The sequence below is a fragment of the Miscanthus floridulus genome, chromosome 3, assembly GCF_019320115.1.
Source record: "Miscanthus floridulus cultivar M001 chromosome 3, ASM1932011v1, whole genome shotgun sequence".
In the NCBI taxonomy this organism is placed as follows: Eukaryota; Viridiplantae; Streptophyta; class Magnoliopsida; order Poales; family Poaceae; genus Miscanthus; species Miscanthus floridulus.
Window position 1 is genome coordinate 88718005 of NC_089582.1, and position 23966 is coordinate 88741970.

Sequence of the window (23966 nt, forward strand, 5' to 3'; positions counted from 1 at the left end):
ACGAACAAGAAACCCTAATAGGTTCGAGAAGCACCACAAAAAAGAAGATTAGGGGTCAATTTCACCTTGGCTTGGGGTCCAAACAACGGAGAGGAGGCAGATCTGGAAGTAGAGGATGCAGATCGGGAAAAAGATGAAGCAGATGCGGACAGAGAAGAAGAGGAACACCGCTGCCACGGAGTCCCAGCAGTAGCCGGAGCGGGGAAGCGGCGAAGAAACTCGGCGCCGGTGACCTAACCCACAACCAGCCGGAGGTCATCGCCGCTGCCACCACGCACCACAACTCACCACCGGTCTCTCACGAGGGAGGTGGAAGAGCAAGCACCGAGTGGAAGAAGGAGAGAGTGGAGAGTGGGAACCCGTATATAAAGGCCGACGAAATCGCCGCCATTTTGCTTCACGCGCGGCGGCCAGAGCGGGAGCAGAGAGCGGGGATGCATGCGAAGACATTTCCCCTTCCTGCTAGAGCCTGCGCAAGCCACCCCACCGCCGCCCAAAATCACCCGCGTGCGTCGCAGACGAGCGTGGCTCGCAAGAAACGAGGGTTTCGGTCGTTTCCAGAGAGCCAGGCGGAGAGGTCGAGTGTTGCTCTGCGAAGCCAGGCTCCCTTGCGGGCCATCGACGACAAACATGACAACTTGCAGCCCACGGGCGTAGCCAGGCCTCCGGGCCAGGGTCGCAAACGTGCCCTAAGCACCCCAAAAATAGGCTACAGTGAGCGGTATCCATCGGGCACACCCCACAGGAGAACCTAAAAGATCCACATTTTTCCTAAGGATCCAATAATGAGAATGAGTTACAATACTTGTCTATTTCATACATCAAAGTTTCTTAAAATTACATTATTACAATACCAAATGTCAGAGTGTGGAATGGTAAATTGCGTAATTTAAAATAAACATCTAGCGATAAGAGCGAGGACCGTTTGAGCCCACCAGAAGAATCCTTCACACAAAGATACTTATCATGCACCACCTGCAATAGGGGTAAATAAACCCTGAGTACACAATGTACTCACAAGACTTATCCGACTAGTGAGAATAATTTTCTGACTCCAAGGAATATGATAAGCTTTATGGTTTGCTAGTTTTCTTTTAGCAGAAAGCAATACTAATAGTGAGTCCTTATGTATGTTATTATTATCAGCCGCATTAAGTTATTATCTATCCAGTCTATATAAGCACATGTCTACTTTCAAGCAAGAGTTGAGCAATCAATTCTATTTCATCACCTTTCATCTTTCAGTTCTTACTACGATGCTAGACCAAAAAACAAGCCTCGCTTGTACCCCAGGCACAAGCAGGACTAACCCATCACCCTCCTATCCTGGGTGTCTAGGTCCCCATCCAAACTTGGACTCCAAGCCCCCACTCCTGAGTCCCGGACTTAGTATGGTGCAAGGACCTCCACCACCCCGCCTCCATTCAGTCGGTCCAGAAAGAGTCGGATCCACAACAAGAGAGCAACGAGTGTTCCCTGTGCCCATACACAAGTATGCACTCGGGATAATAGATCTGTGACTTGCCTCGAGACTTATGCAATGACTGGTCCTTAATCGACATAGACAGGGAAAAAGTGTAACCGAGCTATGCCCTGTTGGCCGCAGGACACAACCCCTTACACCCACCAGTACCCAAACCATATCGATGCTCGGTCACCATTTTTCCTTTCCACCATTTTATCATGTGTGATCATATTTATCATCTATTTGCGAGTAACGGCAGGTTACTCACGCTACCGATATCCTAAGCATAACAACTACTCGCCCTATACTAGTAGGACTCATGGGTAGGTATATTTATGCATGTAGTTTCCATAAAATGCCTGTAACTTAAATGCACATCATATATATATATATATTCAGTGATCATAAAATAGGGGTTATGCACCGGGGCTTGCCTTGGGCAGGCGACGGGTTAGTAAGGTCAGAACCAAATGGCTTCGGGGCTCTCTCCTGCACGAGGATCTCCTCCTCGTACTCCTCAATGACTTCATCGTACTCCTATTCGTCGATGGGCACAAACTGTACCAACTCGTGATCTACTGCATGAAATAATGATGCAATACTTAGTAATATAGCAACGGCAACCCTTAAAATAAAAGTACATCTATCTAACTACTAAGCTAGTGCTATCAACCACGACACTATGTTTTCTATTGTTACTCATAACAAGTATGAAGTATGTTATTCATTATCATAGCAACTACAGGTATTCTTACTTCTACTACTGATTTACGCTATATATGATAAAGCAAGGGTAATAGCTACTCTACTTATCGACTTACTCTAGGGCTACAAAATTTACAGCAAGTACCTAATAATCTAGTGAGTCTACTATAAAATTTTATAACCATATCAATCACCAATCTACCACAAAAATTCCTACAATTATTATTCTATATAATATTACGCTCTCTAGTTTGAATTTATGACCCCATCATCTGTAATCTAACTATACTAACAAATAGATGGTATTTTTATGAACCTAACAAAATTAGTCTCACTATTTTTAGATAACTACACAATTTACTACAATTTATTAAAGTTCAACTAGAATTTAAATTGAATAAACGTTTGTAATTCACTGGATAATGGAAACAAGAATTTCTACCGTGTGGCCCTCGAGCGACGGCTCGGCCCACCCCGGCATGCCTCCCGCACGCAGACGCAGCGATAGGCGCGGCCCACTCAGCAGCGCACAACGCGGCCCACAACACGCGGAGCCCACGCGCGGCTGGCGCATCAGCAAAAAAGCCCCTGTTCTTTACCCTATTCTCAAAACTGACACGAGCACTATTACACCGAGTCACAGATTTCTCATCTACCACCCTATTTCTATTTGAATTTGCGTTTTATGAAGTCCCTGGCCGGACTAACAGGGCCACGGCCTCGCCAGCCAAACGTCAGCGAGCACCAACCTCTCTAGCACACACCAGCACCCCCATGAGCATCTATGTACCATGAGTGACCGATTGAAGTAACAAATGCATAGAACAGTGCACCACGCAGGCATGGCCACATGGCGCGGTGGGGTCTGGCCATGGTAGCTCGATGCTGGTGAAACCATCTACCCGAATGCCTCTACTGCTACTCGGTGACCATCAGCAGCCTAAAAGTAACCACCTTGAAGCCCTAATTGCATAGCTATTGCGCCCAACTAAGCTAGCCACAGGAGCGGCATCAAAGCCAGATCATCGGTGGCCGCCCCCACGCTCCAGCGAACCTCGACCCTAATTGAGCTAACCAGCTACTCTAGAAGCAAGAGGACCTCACCAGCGATGTGACAGACGGGCTAGGCAAAGTCATGAGGAATGACAATGGCCTAGCCATGCGCGCGAGGTGGTTTTGGTTCATGCCGACCATAGAGAAGACGTTCCTGGTGACATGCTACACCATCGACAGAACCACTATACGGGCGAGACAGATTAGTCAAGGAGAGGCAACAACCGTGCTCGATTAAAACAAAAGAGCAAGGAGTAGTGCCCTAGGCTGAGAACTCATCTTGCCAGACATGGCGGACCGTCGAGGGGAAAACTCTCCCTATTACCTCACCGAAGGACGTAAGCCCGTCGAATTGACTCCAACCGGAGGCTAACTACTCTATCTGTTAGGACACACGGTGAATTGGAAAGGGATGGATTGTACCTGGCCAATTTGGTGGGTGATGGTGCTCGGCTAAATGGGTTCGACGGTGGGGAAAAATCCAACAGAGGCCCTCGACACCATATGGCTACTATAGCAATGGCTTGGCACGACGCTGGACATCAATGCGACCTCCAGATGTGCGCACGGATTCGATACTCCGATGCATGACCACAGCTCCACGACACACAGGGCGAGGGTGGCACAACACCGCGTGTAGAGGCTAGCATGTCCAGGAGCAGGGCAGAGTGGCTTGGCGTGAAGCGCGAATGAGATAGCAAAGTTAGGCGGCCAGCTAGGCCACGCGTGTGTAGGCGCAGTGTCAACGGCAACAGCAGCTGTGCAAGCAGTGCGTGTGAGCATGCTAAGGTGAGTGGCGACATTGGTTTGGACGAGCTAAACACACCGGCCGACACGATGGCGAGTAGTGGCGCAGGTGGACTTGATGGAAGGGTAGGACATCCAAGCCCGCTGGTCCTAGTGCGCGCGTGTGTGCTATTCGTGAGCCAAGTGCGCAACAGCAGTGATGATAGGGCGACAGTGATGGCCGGTCGGTCAGCGCGCTGTGACGGCGGTGGAAGTGGCGACAGGGCACGTGTGGCGTGCGCGAACCATGCCAAAGCGTGGTGCCTGGAGGTCGTAGCCAGCAGCCCGGGGAGCCACATGTGCGGACGTGGCTGCATAGACACGAGGGTGGCGACACGGTCAGCATGGCAGAGCTCGCTGGGCGGCCAACAGTGGAGCCAGACCATGCAGGGCGGTGACCGCGGCCAGTGCTGTCTTCGTTCAAAAATATGTGACTTGCATGTTTTTTAAAGCTGTTGAAAAATCCTACCCGATGGTCCAAACGCCAAACCAATTCTTCTATACTCAAGAGGGTACGTAGGTCTATCGACCTAAGCGATGACATCTCACCACTTCTTAAGCCAATAGCTCTACCAAAATTGCCGAACATGGCCTCGTCGACCCATTTTCATACTCACGCGAAATGACTTTAACTTCGAACGGTTTCGCATCGAATTCCTTTTCTGAGCTTCTTGATATATTAGCTAGCGAACCTCGTCCTCGACCGTACGCATTTCATCGTCGCCTATGAAGTTCGTACTACAAACTTTATCAAAGTTCGCATAAACATTCTATAGCATTTTTGTTCGATAAAAATTCACTTAGAATACTAAACTATATTAAGCGACATGAAGCGTAACATTTGTTTCTTGTTTCGGATGAACGTTTCAAGTGTCGTACATTGATTTATACTTTATGTTATACACAATTACACATAAGTATGATGCTCATGCAATGTTTTAGCAAAAACTGTACAATGTAACATCGAGGGTGTTACAAATCAACCCCCCTAAAATAAAATCTTGACCTAAGATTTCATGTGCCTAGTGTGAGAAAGAGATAGGAAATACATTTCGGCGTCGCAACTAACTATCAGAACTAGAGAGAAGGTGGGGGTAATGCTTCAATAGGTAATTCTCTTGCTCCCACGTGGCCTCCTCCTTGAATGGTTCTACCATTGCACTTTGTAGAACTTTACCACTTTGTTCCTCGTCACTCTTTCTTTCTCATCTAGGATTTTTACAGGGTGCTCAACATAAGTCAAATCTAGCTAGAGTGGAAGCCTTTCAATTTCCATCGCTTCATCAGGCACCCATAGACATTTCTTCAACTAGGAGATGTGAAACACATCATGTACCACATACAAGATATCAGGGAGTCGGAGACGATACGCCACTGGGCCACATTGTGCCAAAACCTTGTAGGGACCCACATATTAGGGAGCTAGCTTGCCATGGACACCAAACTGATGCAGCCCTCTCATAGGTGATACCTTGAGATACACATAATCCCCAACTTCAAACTACAAAAGCCTTCTCTGCTTGTCCACATAAGATTTCTATTGGCTTTGAGCTGCCTTCAAATGACTCTGAATAATGGTGACTTGTTCTCGAGCCTCTTTGATGAATTCCAGACCAAAATATCCACGGTCTCCCACCACAATCTAGTTGAGTGGTGTCCTACACTTTCTTTCATATAGAGCTTCAAATGGTGCCATGTGGATGCTTTCTTGATAGCTATTATTGTATGAAAATTCTGCTAGCTTCAAGCAGGCATCCCACTTATGAGGAAAAGAAATAGCACAAGCTCTCAACATATCTTCGAGCATCTAGTTCACCCTCTTGGTTTGGCCATCAGTCTAGGGGTGATAGGCTAAATTGCGGAGGAGACTAGTCCCAAGACACTCCTGGAGTTGCTCCCATAAGCAAGAGATAAAAACTGATCCCCTATCAGAGATGATAGTAAGGGGAACTCCATGTAGGGTCACAATCTAATCAAAGTATATCTCAGCATACTTCCTGGCTGTATATTTGGTGTCCACTAGGATGAAATGAGCTAACTTAGTGAGACGGTCCACAATGACCCAAATAGAATCATAGCCTTTGGATGTGCAGGGCAAACCCACCACAAAGTCCATGGAAACATCTTCCCACTTCCATACAGGAATAGGCAAGGGCTGCAAATATCCGGGAGTATGCATATGATCTGCTTTAACCCTACCACAAGTGTCGCACTCCACGACATGCCAGGTGATGTCCTGCTTCATGTTGGACCACCAGTACAAATGGCATAGATCATGATACATCTTGTTGCTGTCAGGATGGATAGATAGCTTTGAATGGTGAGTTTCATTCAAAATCTTCCTTTTCAGCTCCTCATTGGATGGAACCACCAATCTATCCTTGTACCTCACTACTCCATGCTTATCAACACTAAAGTGAGGGCCACGCCCCTCGGCCATCAATTTCTAATGTGGGGAATTTTTTCATGGTCTTGCTTTTGCTCCTGAATAATCTGCTCCAGCAATTCTGAGGTCAATGCAATGTGAGCCAACACCTCTGCGTGGTTGAGAGACAAAGGTGTTTCCTCAACCTGGTGTGACTTTCGGCTCAAAGCATCGGCTACTACATTAGCCTTTCCTAGATGATAATGGACTTTCAAGTTGTAATCCACTATCAATTCTAACCATCTCCTTTGCCTCATATTCAGCTCCGACTAAGTGAAAATATACTTGAGACTCTTGTGATCTATAAAAATGTGCACTTTGTTTCCCAACAGATAGTGCCTCCAAATCTTTAGAGCGTGGACCATAGCTGTAACAACCCAAAAATCCACACACCAAAAATCGCAACTACAAATTTTTTGTGTTAGCCCTATGTGATGTTGAGTGACACATGTAGAAGCCCAACCCTAGTGTTGCATTAGTCATAATCCAACTAAACCTACATGACTTGCATAAGTATCTCACCTCATCACCTTGAATTTATTTTACAACCTAGCATACATCAAGTTGCATTACATTCAACATGGTGATTTGGATTTTATGTGGGTTTATGTGTTGATTAATAAAAGCTAACAAATATTTGTTTATAAATAAAAGTACCAACATGGGATTAATATCCCAACATATACTATGACCAAGGTTTATCACCATGAGACATTATACCAAAGGAGAAATATGCCACTTTGATTTACATACATGACAGAAGTGTAACAAAATAGAAAAAGAATAAGAAAAAGAGAAAGGAAAGAAGAGGGAGCAACAGCAGCCCAGCCTGCCTCAACCGGCCCAGCTAGCTAGCCCGCCTGCCCTCCCACTCGTGCATGCAGCCCATGAAGCCAGCCCAGCAACACCCTACTGCCCACGCATGCACAAGCCACTGACGGGCCGGACCCACCCGTCAGACGTCATGCACCGCACGCCGCCACAACCGGACAAGCTGACAAACAGGCCCCTCTGTCAGCCGCACAACAATAGGGTCTTCTTCCTCCCCACCCCGACCTCTCCCTCGACCGAGAACCAACCGGAGCAGTAGGCGTGGGCCTAGGGTCATGCAAAGAGCATGACCCTGTCCCCTTGGCGTAGCGCTCACGTGACCCCCACGATAACTGCCCCGTGCCCATGAGCCGTCTGATGCGCATCACGCATCACCACCACCCAATCGCCGTTCGCCATTGGAGCCCTTAGAGCTCGGCTATAAAAGCCAACGTTCGTGAGCCCTAACCCTCAGCCCGTTCACCGCTGCCATGCGGTTCACACCAACACACTAAGCCGAGGGACGAGAGGAGAAGGAGAGACATGGAGAAGGACGTTGCTGCCGGAGCAAGAAGGGAGGAGCCGTCGGTGTGGAAGACGGCGAGTACCTCTGTCCTGGCTCGGCTCTGCTACACCGTCAACACTGCACCACCACCATCGCCTTCGAGCTCCCTGTGGTGAGCCATCTTGCTGAGACCACCTCCCTAGCCAAATGGAACGTGCACCGCCATGATCGAAACCTTGCTGAAGCTTCGAGCTCTGACCTAGCCCAACTGGTTAGCTAGGGAGACCACCATGGCCATGCTTGCCGAGACCCAGGACATGCCATGCATGCTACCATTAGCCAAAAGGAGGACCCTAGCCATGATGTTGTACATTGGAGCAGGAGTGCACATGCACAGGCATGCTCACCATGGCCGAGAGCACAACCATGGCGAGACCACCACATCTTCTACGTTGTGGTAAAGGTGACGTTGACACCCCGACTGGCTCCGCCATGATGAGAGACACACCACGCTCATCTTAGCCAAGGAAGAAGCCCACCAGAGCCTTGTGTTGCCGCACTGCACCTCGTCGGAGCGCCACCGCCTCTGCTTTGCCCCCACCACCATGGCCAGAGCCACTAGGAGCACCAGGAGCTCCTTCAACGTGCCCACCATGGCCATAGAAGAACTGTGGAGCTCACACGCTCCTCCAACTAGGCTCTTGCTACCACTATAGCCCTATCCATGCACAATGATGAACCCATGCCACCGTTCACCGCGCCCAGAGCCCAAGGAAGCCCTAGCGGTCGCCCCGACCCCACCATCGTAGTCGCATGGCATAAGGAAGCTATTGCCTACCCTAATCGGACGCTAGCGCCACTGCGGGGGCTCGCTGGTGACCTCATCGCCGGTGGGAGCATGCCGGGGAAGAAGCAAGGGATTTTCCCCTCGCCGACCACGACGACCATGTCCCGAGTAGCTCCGCCGAGTTCCAACCACGACCACGACGACCATGTCCCGAGTAGCTCCACCAAGCTCCGACCATGACCACATCGACCACGTCCCGAGCAGCTCCACCGAGCTCCGACCATGACCATGATGACCACGTCTCGAGTAGCTCTGCCAAGCTCCAACCACGACCACGTCGATCACGTCCCAAACAGCTCCGCTGAGCTCCGACCATGACCACGTCGTGCACGTGAACCAAACCCTGGGAAGGAGTAAGTGGACCAAGTCCTTCATAGATCAGCTCTGCGGTCTATGGACCAACGCAGGCGAGTTCACCATGAACCGCGCCTCACCTACGCCTGTGGATCACGGCCCGTTTGAGGCCCAGTAAGACGATGTGGCCGTACCAGCACGCGCCATGTAGCAGGCCAAGCCTGGCCCAAATCTAGGCCCAACCAGCCCAGTCGAGGCCCAACCCATATTGGCCATTGACCGGTCAATGTTGACCATTGACTGGAGCCACATGTCAGTTACACCACCATGTGGGACCCACTTTGTCAGAGGATGAAACAGCCGAGATGATGTCATGCTGACATCATGATAACGTCAGTTGCTGATGTCAGCAGCTCTGGAACCACCTGTCAGTACCAGAGCTGAGATAATGACGTCATGCTGATGTCAGCATGCCACATGGACCAATAGGAGCATGACACGTGTCAGCACAATATTAATTCAGCCTTTTCCCATTTTCAGAAATGATTGAAACTTCGGAAATTCATAACTAATTCATACGAACTCAGAAAAATACAAGACTAGGACCAAAATTCATCTAAAATCGAGCTCTACACAATGAACCCATGTTTGAGTGCATTTGGCTCTTTTGAATTTTCATTGCTTTTTGTGCTATTCTATAGACGTCGCTAACGTGACTATAATGCGATCGTTTGTAGACTCGGAGGAGAACCAGACGGACGAGGACTGAGAGTACCATGAGGAGTACGGAGACGACTTCACTAAAGGTGCCACATCCCACCCAACCTTGTAGCACCTATTACGCATGGCTCATATAGAACTGCTATTGCTTTACTTTATTGTTATACTCACACTATGATAGGACTTGCATGGTAGTATGCTTTCTTGATGGCCTTTACCTTGATGCAACCTTACCCCTGCTCACCCTGCTGTTAGGCTAGTCATATGCTCGCTGCTATTTTTCACTGCTTATTATTTCTACTATGCTTATATATACTATATTGATGCATGGTGGAAACTGGTGTTATCTGGACTATGGGGAGAGTGCTGCGTGTGTGACTTGGGTGCGTGGAGGGTGAGGGTTGTGTCGACCAAGTTGGAATATACGACGAGCCTAGGGCAAGTCTTGCTATGGGGTGCTACCTGGGCACCCCTGGAAAATGGATACCTATGGTGGGTAAATGGTATATGAGGTGGTCCTAGGTGTGAACCTATGATGGGAGGAGCCCAGGGTGGAGGTGCTGTGGTGGCATGGTAAATGGAAACCCTGATGAAGACATTCTAGCTTGGTCATCCCTAAGGACTTACTAGTACTCAGATTCACCGAGAAGCCTTACGTACCACTCGCCCTATATGGTGCGGGACAGCTGGACTACTTGGTAGGATATTGCCACTACTGCTAGGTTGATAGCGGACAGTGTAAGGAGGTACGGGGCATGGAGGATTTCCCCCACACCCTTTTCGAGACTTCATGGAGACCTCGTGGACCTGGCTCATGACTCATAGTTTCAGCCGCCCTAGACTAGACTTGGGGTGTACTAGGGCTGAATGGTAGAATGGCATTATCCTAGGCTAGCAAGTGTCCGGAATTAGCCCAATTGATGATGGTCAGCGAGGAAGGCGGATCTTGTGGTTATGTAAAACCTCTACAGAGTGTATGGTTGATCGATCGATACATATGCTGACTTGTTGGCTATGGACCTTTCCTGGGTTTCGCTTAAACTAGATAGTGAGATGAGTCCTTCTCTTCTTCCCCCATGAGAGAGTGTTGGACATAGCCAGGAGCTATGGGCCATGAGACAGCGCCGAGAGGGAGTTGGCCTATCGACTGAGCGATGGTATGGTGATGATATGGAGATGGTGGTATATCGATCCTAGGATCGAAACCTGGCTTTGGAAGGGAATGGGGTGGAATGTGTGTGGGAATGGTGTTAAAACTTGACCAACTATTATTATATACTTGATATGCTAAAACATAGGAAACCCTAGCCTTATAGGTTCCTTTTGATTATATCCAACTTGCATCCAATTTCCACAAAGCAATGCTCATAGGGTGGGAGTGGCCAGTACAAATCGTACTGATAAATTTTGGCACACAGGTTCTGCTGAGGAGTATAGTTCGAAGGAGTTTGATGGTTGAGGGGTTCGTTCCTACGCTCGAGTTTGGCGATCTCATCTTCAAGCTATTCTGAATGAATGCTACTTTTGATTCCGCCAATGCAGCAATGTAATAATTTATCTAATTCCGCACTATTTGTACTCTGATATTATATTGTATGGATGTGATATTTGACTGAAATTTGGGTAATATGATCTACAACTGTCTTATTACATTTTGACTCTATGGATTTTCCTTCGCGGAAATCAGGTCGCTTTAGTTGGTATCAGAGCCATACTTGACCCTAGGATGAAACCCTCAGAAATGGACGATAGAATAGGACGTGAACAACCCTTCTTTTAGTTATATACTGACCTTGCATTTACTTTTATGCAAGGCTTATCTATTTATTGACTTGCTAACACCTATTTCCTTAAAAAATGCAGATGGCAACGAACGTCGAATGGCCGCCTATAGGACCGCTACCTCTGGACCACACCCAGCTTACCTTTGACCTACGTGAGCTCAGGGGTTTTGCACAGACCCTCTGCTGAATTCTTGCCATGTTAGGAGTCCCTAACAAGCACATCAAGATCACCTGCACTAGGAAGTCAGCTCAGGAAGGAGGAATCAAAGGGCCGGTTGTCACCTTAGTCGAGTTCCCAGCTAGCACTACCTTACTTTCTGTCCTAGCTTTCACCGAGTTGACTATAGAGGACACAATTGAGGAAGGACTGCGAGCTGTCTCACATAAGGAACTTCACAGAGTGATGAGGGACCGCTACAAGCACCTAAAGACGATAGAGTTTTGTCTACTTCACTAGGCCCTTGACCTCAGCCTTACCCCTAGTGAGTAGAGTTTCACAGCCAACAGAGTTATCTTTGCCGAGGAGGATAGATGCCTTCATGTCTCGGCTATCCACCTACTAGAGTAGGATAGGTATGTGACCCAGCTTGAGCAGAGGAGACGTCAGGACCAGACCCTTCTATGGGAGTACCAGGAGCGATACTCACAGGGAGCATAGGAGTGAGCTAGTCTGCTTGAGACAGTTGCCAAGCTATAGGACGAGCCCAACCATCATGAAGAAGTGCACAGAGCCGAGGTTGCCGACTTATAGGACAAAGACGCTGACCTAGGCAATAGGAACTGCTACATCAACAACAAGGTCTTGGAGTTGCAGAGAGAGTTGGACGACAAGAAGGCCGAGTTCAACCATAGAGGAGACAGAGAGAGGTCCAAGGGGATTGATATGCTAAAAATCCAATCTAAGAATAAGACCATGACTCAGGAGCTAGAGGAGTTCAGGAAGAAGGCTGTTCACAACCAAGGTCACCTGATCAAGGCACTCAGGCAGAATGAGTACCTATAGGACAAGTGTGAGAGGACTTGGTAGGCTTGGCAGAAGTCTGACAAGAAGCGCCTCAGGGAGATGAAGGGTATGTGGGATCAGCTACCCAAGGAGATTCACAGCAAGACAAAGCCTAGGATAGAGGAGTTTGAGTTAGCCCTGACTCGCCTCAACCTAGACGCCTGCCCTACCCTACCTAGAGCCAAGCCTACAGAGGAGCTCACCGAGGCCTTGAAGTACGTGTCCCGACTTCACAAGTCTAACGAGGAGATCGAGATCGAGAATAGTCGTATCCCAGTTGCGGTGTATGAGTTAGAGTAGATGACCCTGCATGATCACAAGTCATGTCAGTGGCTTCCATAAGTTGTACTCCATGATGTACCCCTTATGAGATGTAATATGAGTCACTATGTGTAGTACGATTCTAACAAGTCTCCAAGTGTAGCTACTGGAGATGATGCTATGTAATAAAACCCATGTAATGAATGTTTTGGATCTTATCACATCTTATGGATCTTATTACCTCTTTGTAATGAGTGTTGGATAGTATAAATGATTTTCTTTAAATCGTCAAGATCATGTAATCATACTGAATTTTAAGCACTTATGGCACAAACACAAAAATTCCTATGATCCGTGTTGCAGATGCTGAACCACCGATCTGCTCGCCTAATGAACCGTGGACGTGTGCCCACCCCCAAACCAATTGAACCAAATGGGGGGCATGGTGGCAATAATCGTGGCCGTGGCCATGGCCGTGGATGTGGAGGGATACCCTTCAACCTGGAGAATACCTCGCCGCTTGATGAGGAGAACATTCTGCCACCACCACCACCGACCCTGGCAGAGGTGATGGCGCAAGAGACCCAGCTTCTTATAGCTCTTGTAGATGGAGCAAACCATCGCTAGGGAGGTCAGCAGAATGACTTCCAAAGGAAACTGGAGGGATTTCTAAAGCTGAGGCCACCTACCTATGATGGCACCGACCCTGACCCGCTTGTAGCTGATGACTGGCTTAAGGAGATGGAGAAGAAGCTCGACCTCACCACCTTCACCGATGATGAGTGTGTTGGAGCTACCACACACTAGCTCATAGGTGCAGCACGTGCCTAGTGGGACAGTTTCAGTGATTCCCATGAGGACCCTGCGAACATCTCGTGGGATGAGTTCGCTGAAGCATTCACTGAGTATCACATTCCCAAGGGTATCATGGAGGCCAAAGCTGAGGAGTTCCGCAACATCAAGATGGGAAAGGATAGGGTGACTGAGTACACTACTCATTTCACCAACCTTCTACGCTATGCACCTTCCTATGTGGTGAACTCTGAGAAGGAGAAGCTATACTATTACCGCAAGGGACTTAACTCGCACATCAAGTTGAAGTTTGGCGGTATTGAGAGTAGCACGCTGCGTGCTCTGGTGGATCATTGCATCCAGATCAGGAAGGACCGTGCTAAAGCTAGAGAGGAGTACAGGGAGAGGAAGCATAAGCCTGAGGAGTCCTTCCGTGGCTGTGATCGCAAGAGGTTCCGCAGAGATGCACCATCCAGGGAACGCTCTCGCCACAATAGGGATGACAACCCTGGATCGAGTAGGGGTGGTGGAGGCTACACCACCAAATACTCCCACCCTACTTAGGATCATTACACTCAGGACCGTTTCAACCGTTCTCGCTCAGCGAATGAACGCCTAGCACAGAAACGCTCTGCACCAAGCACTAGAAACTAGAAGGCACTCGCACCAACCCCTACAGGCAGTGTGCCTTTCACCTACTTCGCTTGTGGCCAATCGGGTCACAAAGCCGCTGAGTGCCCTTAGAACTCAGCCGCTCAGAAGTCTCAGTTTAAGGGATCTGCTACTTGTGGATGTCTCAACCATCTGGACGCCGAGGAAGCATAGGCTGCCCCTGACATTGTGTATGATATGTTTTTAGTTAATGGCAACACTGCATCAGTTCTATTTGACTCTAGAGCAACTTGTTCTTACATATCATTCAAGTTTGCACGAGAGCATGACCTGCCTGTAACCCCACGTGGAAAGCCTATCATCACCAGCTCACCTTTAGGAGACCAAAAGTGCACCCACATCTGTAAGAGAGTGAGTCTTACCATTGAGGGTCTTATCTTTAAAGCCGACTTGACCCTATTACCTTCCACAAGCCTAGATGTCATCTTAGGTATGGATTGGCTAACCATTCACTGAGGTATCATATCATGTTCACCTAGATACATCCAAATGACCCACCCATCAGGCCAAGTTATTAGATGTGAACCCCAGTCTAGAAAGTCCACCTCTATCCTATGTGCCCTTAAAGCCAGTTCAGAATCACAAAAAGAGGAGAGGATAGTTCATGATGTGCCTATGGTCAGAGACTATCCTGATGTATTCCCTGAAGAATTACCGGGTATGCCACCAGACCGTGATGTAGAGTTCATCATTGATCTTTTGCTGGGAATAGGACCCATTGCTAAGAGACCCTATCGCATGTCAGTTGACGAACTGGCCGAGCTCAAGAAACAGCTTGATGAGCTCATCTCGAAGGGATATATCAGACCCAGTGCTTCACCCTGGGGATCCCCTGTTCTGTTTGTTAAGAAGAAGGATGGCTCAATGAGAATGTGCATTGATTATCGGAACTTGAACGCAGTCACCATCAAGAACAAGTACCCCCTGCCAAGGATCGATGATTTGCTTGATCAGCTTCAAGGTGCCAAGTATTTCTCCAAGATTGATCTCAGATCTGGCTATCATCAGATGAAGATCCGAGGGAGTGACATTCCAAAGACAGCTTTCGTGACTAGGTATGGGCAGTTTGAGTTCACTATGGTGTCCTTTGGACTCACTAATGCTCCCGCATACTTCATGAACATGATGAATAAGGTTTTCATGGATGAACTGGATAAGTTCGTGGTAGTATTCATTGATGACATCCTTGTCTATTCACCCATCGCCGAAGAACATGAGCATCATCTAAGAACTGTGCTTGAGAAATTAGCCCAACATCAACTCTACGCAAAGTTCAGCAAATGTGAGTTTTGGCTATAGAAAGTTGTCTTCCTAGGCCATGTACTATTAGCTAAAGGTGTCATAGTTGACCCAGCCAAGATTGAAGCTGTGAAAGAGTGGGATCAACCCCGTAATGTGATAGAAGTCAAAAGTTTCTTGGGATTGGCTGGATATTATCGCCGATTCATTGAAAACTTCTCCAAGATAGCCCATCCGATGACCAACCTTCTGAAGAAGACCAAGGAGTTTGAATGGACGCCGGAGTGTGAACAAAGCTTTCAAGAGTTGAAATTGAAGCTTACCACAACTCCTGTGTTAGCATTGCCTGATATCAGCAAAGATTTCATGGTCTATTGTGATGCATCCCATCAAGAACTTGGCTGTGTATTGATTCAAGGTGGGAGAGTGATAGCTTATGCTTCTCGACAGTTGAAAGAACATGAGAACCGTTACCCTACTCATGATCTTAAGTTAGCAGCAGTTGTGCAAGCATTGAAAATCTGGAGGCACTACTTGATAGGCAACAAGTGTGATATCTACACTGATCACAAGAGCTTGAAGTACTTTTTCACTCAGGAAGATCTGAATATGAGGCAACGCCGATGGCTAGAATTGATCAAGGACTATGACCTAGAAATTCACTATCATCCGGGAAAAGCTAATATAGTCGCAGATGCTCTCAGTCGCAAGAGTTACTATCACACTTTGATCACTGAATCCGTACCACCTAAACTCAAGGAAGAGATTGATGATTTCCAACTTGAGATGCTACCGCATGGCTTGTTGAATGAGCTCCGTATACAGTATGATCTCACAGATCGCATTCATCAAGCTCAGAAAAATTGTGAAGAGATCGAATATCTCCATGGTCTGATGAAACTAGGCTACAAGACCTACCACCATGAAGATGAACAAGGAACCATCTGGTTCAAGGATAGAATCTGTGTACCTTCGAATCTAGCACTATGAGAGGGAATTCTGTCAGAAGCCCATGATTCTAAGTATTGTATTCACCCTGGAGGTTCAAAGATGTATCAAGACTTGAAGAAACACTTTTGGTGGAAAGGCATGAAGACAGACATTGCGGGACATGTGGCACGATGTGACACCTGTAATAGAGTCAAGGCTGAACACCAAAAGCCTATAGGATTGCTGAAGCCTCTTGACGTTCCCGAGTGGAAATGGGAGAGCATATCCATGGATTTCATAGTTGGATTGCCCCGTTCACAAAAAGGCAATGATTCCATTTGGGTGATTGTTGATCGTTTGACCAAGGTTGCTCACTTTGTACCTGTTAAGACCAAGACCGATGCCAAAAAATTAGCAGATCTATATGTTGAGCACATCCTCAGACTGCATGGAGCTACCTCTAATATTGTATCTAATCATGGTCCTCAGTTTATGTCCTGATTCTGGGAAGCTCTACACAAGTCCATTGGAACCAAACTTGATTTCAGTACCTCTTATCACCCACAGATAGATGGACAAACTGAACGAGTGAATCAGATCTTAGAAGACATACTTTGCGCTAGTGTACTGAATTATGGCTCTGATTGGGAGAAATGCCTACCCTATGCAGAGTTCTCTTACAACAACAGCTACCAAGCCAGTATCAAGATGTCGCCGTTTGAAGCTCTGTATGGCAGACCTGGTAAGACACCTTTGATGTGGTCTCAACCGAGGGAAAGATTGTTCTTTGACTCTGCTAAGATTCAAGATGCCAAAGAAGGAGTTGCTCAAGTAAAGGAGAATTTGAGAATTGCCCAAAGTCGATACAAGAGCTATGCTGACAAAAGAAGAAGAGAACTTGAGTTCAATATGGGAGATTTTGTCTATCTCAAGGTATCCCCGCTACGTGGAACTATCAGATTCCATGTGAAAGGAAAGCTTGCCCCTAGATTTGTTGGCCCATACAAGATTTGCAAGAGGATTAGAAAACTCGCTTACAAACTTGAACTACCTGAGGAATTGGTGGGTGTACATCATGTATTTCATGTCTCACAGCTACACAAGTGTTTGAGAGTGCCCGATGAAGTAGTTCCAACTAATACACTTGACATTCAAGATACTCTTGAGTATAAAGAGCATCCTATCCAAATTCTGGGTAGAGATACCAAAGAAACCCGAAGCAAAACTATTCCTATGTGCAAGGTCCAATGGAGCAATCATACTGAGAGAGAAGCAACATGGGAGAAAGAGTCTGACCTCCGGCTATAATATCCTTATCTCTTCGGAGGGTACATTACACTTTAATCTCGGGGACGAGATTCTGTTAAGGGGGTAGGACTGTAACAACCCAAAAATCAACACACCAAAAATTGCAACTACAAAATTTTTGTGTTAGCCCTATGTGATGTTGAGTGACACATGTAGAAGCCCAACCCTAGTGTTGCATTAGTCGTAATCCAACTAAACCTACATGACTTGCACAAGTATCTCACCTCATCACCTTGAATTTATTTTACCACCTAGCATACATCAAGTTGCATTACATTCAACATGGTGATTTGGATTTTATGTGGGTTTATGTGTTGATTAATAAAAGCTAACAAATATTTGTTTATAAATAAAAGTACCAACATGGGATTAATATCCCAACATATACTATGACCGAGGTTTATCACCATGAGACATTATACCAAAGGAGAAATATGCCACTTTGATTTATATACATGAAAGAAGTGTAACAAAATAGAAAAGAATAAGAAAAAGAGAAAGGAAAGAAGAGGGAGCAACAGCAGCCCAGCCTGCCTCGACCGACCCAGCTAGCCAGCCCGCCTGCCCTTCCACTCATGCACGCGGCCCACGAAGCCGGCCCAGCAACACCCTGCCACCCACGCGCACATAGGCCGCTGATGGGCTGGACCCACCTGTTAGACGTCACGCACCACACGCCACCGCAACCGAACAAGCTGACAAACAGGCCCCTCTATCAGCCGCACAGCAATAGGGTCTTCTTCCTCCCCACACCGACCTCTCCCTCGATCGGGAACCGACCGGAGCAGTAGGCGCGGGCCCGGGGTCATGCAAAGAGCATGACCCTATCCCCTTGGCGTAGCAATCACGCGACCCCCACGACAACTGCCCCACGCCCGTGAGCCATCGGATGCCATCGCGCATCACCACCGCCTAATCGCCGTCTACCATTGGAGCCCTTAGAGCTCGGCTATAAAAGCCGACGTCCGTGAGCCCTAACCCTAAGCCTGTTCGCCGCCGCCGTGCGGTTCGCACCAACACACTAAGCCGAGGGACGAGAGGAGAAGGAGAGACATGGAGAAGGACGCCGCTGCCGGAGCAAGAAGGGAGGAGCCGTCGGTGTGGAAGACGGCGAGTACCTCTGTCCTGGCTCAGCTCTGCTACACCATCGACACTGCACCACCACCATCGCCTTCGAGCTCCCCATGGTGAGCCATCTTGCTGAGACCACCTCCCTAGCCAAATGGAACATGCACCGCCATGATCGAAACCTTACTGAAGCTTCGAGCTCTGGCCTAGCCCAACTGGTTAGCTAGGGAGACCGCCATGGCCACACTTGCCGAGACCCAGGACACGCCGTGCGCACTGCCATCAGCCAAAAGGAGGACCCTAGCCATGACGTTGTACATCAGAGCAGGAGCGCACATGCACAGGCACGCTCACCATGGCCGAGAGCACAACCATGGCGAGACCACCGCATCTTCTACGTTGCGGTAAAGGCGACGTTGACACCCCGACTAGCTCCGCCATGACGAGAGACACACCGCGCTCATCTTAGCCAAGGAAGAAGCCCACCAGAGCCTGGCGTTGGCGCACTGCACCTCGTCGGAGCGCCACCGCCTCCGCTTTGCCCCCACCACCTTGGCCGAAGCCACTAGGAGCACCAGGAGCTCCTTCAATGCGCCCACCGTGGCTGTAGAAGCAACGTGGAGCTCAGACACTCCTCCAACTTGGCTCTCGCTACCACTGTAGCCCTGTCCATGCACGCCAATGAACCCATGCCACCGTTCACCATGGCCAGAGCCCTAGGAAGCCCTAGCCATCGCCCCGACCCCACAGTCGCAGTCACCATGGCATAAGGAAGCTATTGCCTACCCTAATTGGATGCTAGCGCCGCTGCGGGGGCTCGCCGATGACCTCACCACCGGCAGGAGCACGCTAGGGAAGAAGTAGGGGATTTTCCCCTCACCGACCACGATGACCACCTCTCGAGCAGCTCCACCAAGCTCCGACCATGACCACGACGACCATGTCCCGAGCAGCTCCGTCGAGCTCCGACCACGACCACATTGACCACGTCCCGAGTAGCTCCGCTGAGCTCCGACCACGACCACGATGACCATGTCCCGAGCAGCTCCACCGAGCTCCGACCATGACCACGTCGACCACGTCCCGAGTAGCTCCGCCGAGCTCTGACCATGACCACGTCGTGCACGTGAACCAAACCCTGGGAAGGAGTAAGTGGACGAAGTCCTTCATAGACCGACTCTGCGGTCTATGGACCAACGCAGGCGAGTTCACCATGAACTGTGCCTCACCTGCGCCCATGGATCACGGCCCGTTAGAGGCCCAGTAAGATGACGTGGCCACACCAGCGCGCGCCACGTGGCGGGCCAAGCCTGGCCTAAATCTAGGCCCAACCAGCCTAGTCGAGGCCCGGCCCGTATTGGCCATTGACCGGTCAATGTTGACCATTGACCGGAGCCACATGTCAGTGACACAGCCATGTAGGACCCACTTGTCAGAGGATGAAACAGTCGAGATGGCGTCATGCTGACATCATGATAACGTCAGCTGCTGATGTCAGCAGCTCTGGACCCACCTGACAGTACCAGAGCCGAGACGATGACGTCATGCTGACATCAGCATGCCACATGGACCAACAGGAGCGTGACACGTGTCAGCACGATATTAATTCAGCCTTTTCCCATTTTCAGAAATGATTGAAACTTCAGAAATTCATAACTAATTCATACGAACTCAGAAAAATACAAGACTAGGACTAAAATTCATCTAAAATTGAGCTCTATGCAATGAACCCATGGTTGAGTGCATTTGGCTCTTTTGAATTTTCATTGCTTTTTGTGCTACTCTATAGACGTCGCTAACGTGACTATAATGCGATTGTTTGTAGACTCGGAGGAGAACCAGACGGATGAGGATCGAGAGTACCATGAGGAGTATGGAGACGAGTTCACTGAAGGTGCCACATCCCACCCAATCTCGTAGCACCTATTACCCATGGCTCATATAGAACTGCTATTGCTTTACTTTATTGTTATACTCACACTATGATAGGACTTGCATGGTAGTATGCTTTCTTGATGGCCTTTACCTTGACGCAACCTTACCCCTGCTCACCCTGCTGTTAGGCTAGTCACATGCTTGCTGCTATTTTTCACTGCTTATTATTTCTACTACGCTTATATATACTATATTGATGCGTGGTGGAAACTGGTGTTATCTGGACTATGGGGAGAGTGCCACGTGTGTGACTTGGGTGCATGGAGGGTGAGGGTTGTGTCGACCAAGTTGGAATATACGATGAGCCTGGGGCAAGTCTTGCCATGGGGTGCTACCTGGGAACCCCTAGAAAATGGATACCTATGGTGGGTAAATGGTATATGAGGTGGTCCTGGGTGTGAACCTATGATGGGAGGAGCCCGGGGTGGAGGTGCTGTGGTGGCACGGTAAATGGAAACCCTGATGAAGACATTCTGGCTTGGTCATCCCTAAGGACTTACTAGTACTCAGATTCACCGGGAAGCCTTACGTACCACTCACCCTATATGGTGCGGGACGGTTGGACTACTTGGTAGGATATTGCCACTACTGCTAGGTTGATAGCGGACAGTGTAAGGAGGTACGGGGCACGGAGGATTTCCCCCACACCCTTCCGAGACTTCATGGAGACCTTATAGACCCAGCTCATGACTCACAGTTTCAGCCGCCCTAGACTAGACTTGGGGTGTACCAGGGCTGAATGGTAGAGTGGCATTATCCTAGGCTAGCAAGTGGCCAGAATCAGCCCAGTTGACGATGGTCAGCGAGGAAGGCAGATTTTGTGGTTATGTAAAACCTCTACAGAGTGTATGGTTGATCAATCGATACATATGCCGACTTGTTGGCTATGGACCTTTCCTAGGTTTCGCTTAAACTAGATAGTGAGATGAGTCCTTCTCTTCTTCCCCCATGAGAGAGTGTCGGACGTAGCCAGGAGCAGCGGGCCATGAGACAGTGCTGAGAGGGAGTTGGCCTGTCGACTGAGCGATGGTATGGTGATGATATGGAGATGGTGGTATATCGATCCTAGGATCGAAACCTGGCTCTAGACGGGAATGGGGTGGAATGTGTGTGGGAATGGTGTTAAAACTTGACCAACTATTATTATATACTTGATATGCGAAAACATAGGAAACCCCAGCCTTATCAGTTCCTTTTGATTATATCCAACTTGCATCCAATTTCCACAAAGCAATGCTCATAGGGTGGGAGTGGCCAGTACAAATCGTACTAATAAATTTTGGCACACTGTGGCAGAACCTCCTAAGTTATAGGGCCCACATGCACCTGTCACTGTCCGACGACCTTTGACATCTATGCATATGTTTCCATGAACTTAAAAAGACTGTCGGGTGTCCTCGGGGAACCCCGAATCATCCACGATTTCCGAGCAGGATCACGTTATAGAGTCATTGCAGTATTACAACATTTATTCAAACATCAATACCAGAGTAAAAACAGCGGAAGTCTTACGATAACATAGTTTACAAACCAGTTGTTCAAACCTTACAAACTAAGTTCGATAATTATTACAAACCATAGTAGTAGTGGAGCGGCATAATTAATATATACATAACACACAAAATAAACATCCTGCCCAAGGATCACACATTTTACTTCTCATCGTCAGAACGAACGATAGTTATGCAGCACGATCCAAAATAGATCTGCTCATGAGGCTCACCTGCAACAAGGGGTCAACGAACCCTGAGTACAAAAGTACTCAACAAGACTTAACCGAAACAAAATTGAGAAGACTCAGGAATGCAGGCTCAGGGATTCAAGGTATAGCTTTAACAATAATCAAAGTTCTTTTGCGTAAAAGCTCTTTAACAAAATTCTTTATATAGAAAACTTCATAAAATCATATACAAAGCTGACATGATCCATGTTGAGATCAGGAAACTTCATATCCAACACCTTCACAAGCCTTATTCGAGTTACAGTTATTAATACTACGATGATGAACAGAGAAGTGAGTCTCCATAACCGAGGAGCAACGACGATTCGAACCGATTAAAACCCAGCTGGGGATTCCAGACCACACGATATATGCAGGTCCCCGACCTACATATACCAACCTACCCTCGGATCCTCTAAACAAGAACGGGTCCGTGCCACCCGAGAATACAGTACTCTACCAATCCAGCCCATTGCCACGTGGGTACACGCTATTCTCGCCATCTCTCCACTCCCAGTGCGCGAGTAGCCATTCTCGTAATAGAATCGCCAAGTTCAGGCTTACCAGAGTATGTGGTTAGTACTACAAAGTCTCACCGCACACAGTTCAACAACGGACGTGCCTTAATCGACCTAGGCGGAAAGAACCCGCTCACAAGACCTCCATGTCTTGTGGCTCACACACACCGAGTCCGCCCGGTCTAGATTTATTACTCCACATGCTCATATTTCATGATAACATAAGTAACCAAAGATCCATTTAAAACCTGCAGGTGACAGATAATCACCTGGCTAAGCATGACTAAGCATATCTAGTCATTTTCGAATTAAAACTGGTAACAAGGTAGATATAGAAAAACAAGGTTGGTAATGCACCAATTAGGTTTCCACTTAACTCCTAATCACTTAATGCAGTAACGGAAAGCAAAAGCGAAATTAATTTGTAAAACACAAGGTAGGGTTGTATGCATCCGGGGCTTGCCTTCGTTGACGGAAAAATCCGGCTCTTGCGACGTTTCACAAGTATTTGATCCGACCTCAACAGACGGATTAACCTCCTCTACAACTTGATTAACTACCACGTGTTCACCTTCGTTCACTACACGTAATAACAATGACATGTTTAACATGATGCGGAATACAAACATGATGCTCGATGATGAATGCCAATTAACAACTAATTAAACATATTCATAAAACTTATTTCAATTGAGCTCAAAATTTTTGTAAAGGTTCATCACATGATAACTAAGTGGCAAAACAATTCTCATAATTTTTTGATAATTAATTAAGCCTAGAAAAATCATGAAAACTCATTTATTAATTAATTGAGCAATTTTTATCACATTCAAAAATTACTGAAAAGTATCATTTTATATTTTTCCTAAATAATATACATCACAGAGAGGTCACACAAAAATTTTCATAATTTTTGGAGCTCTAAATAAATCTACACAAAAATAACAAATTACAACACTATTTAATCATATCTGAAAAAGGAAAATTCCATTTTGAACTCACCCGCTCACACAAACAACTCGGAAAGAACTAGGAGCTCACACAAACAACTCGGAAAAGAACCTGGAGCTCACACAAACAACTCGGAAAAGAACCTAGAGCTCACACAAACAACTCGGAAAAGAAC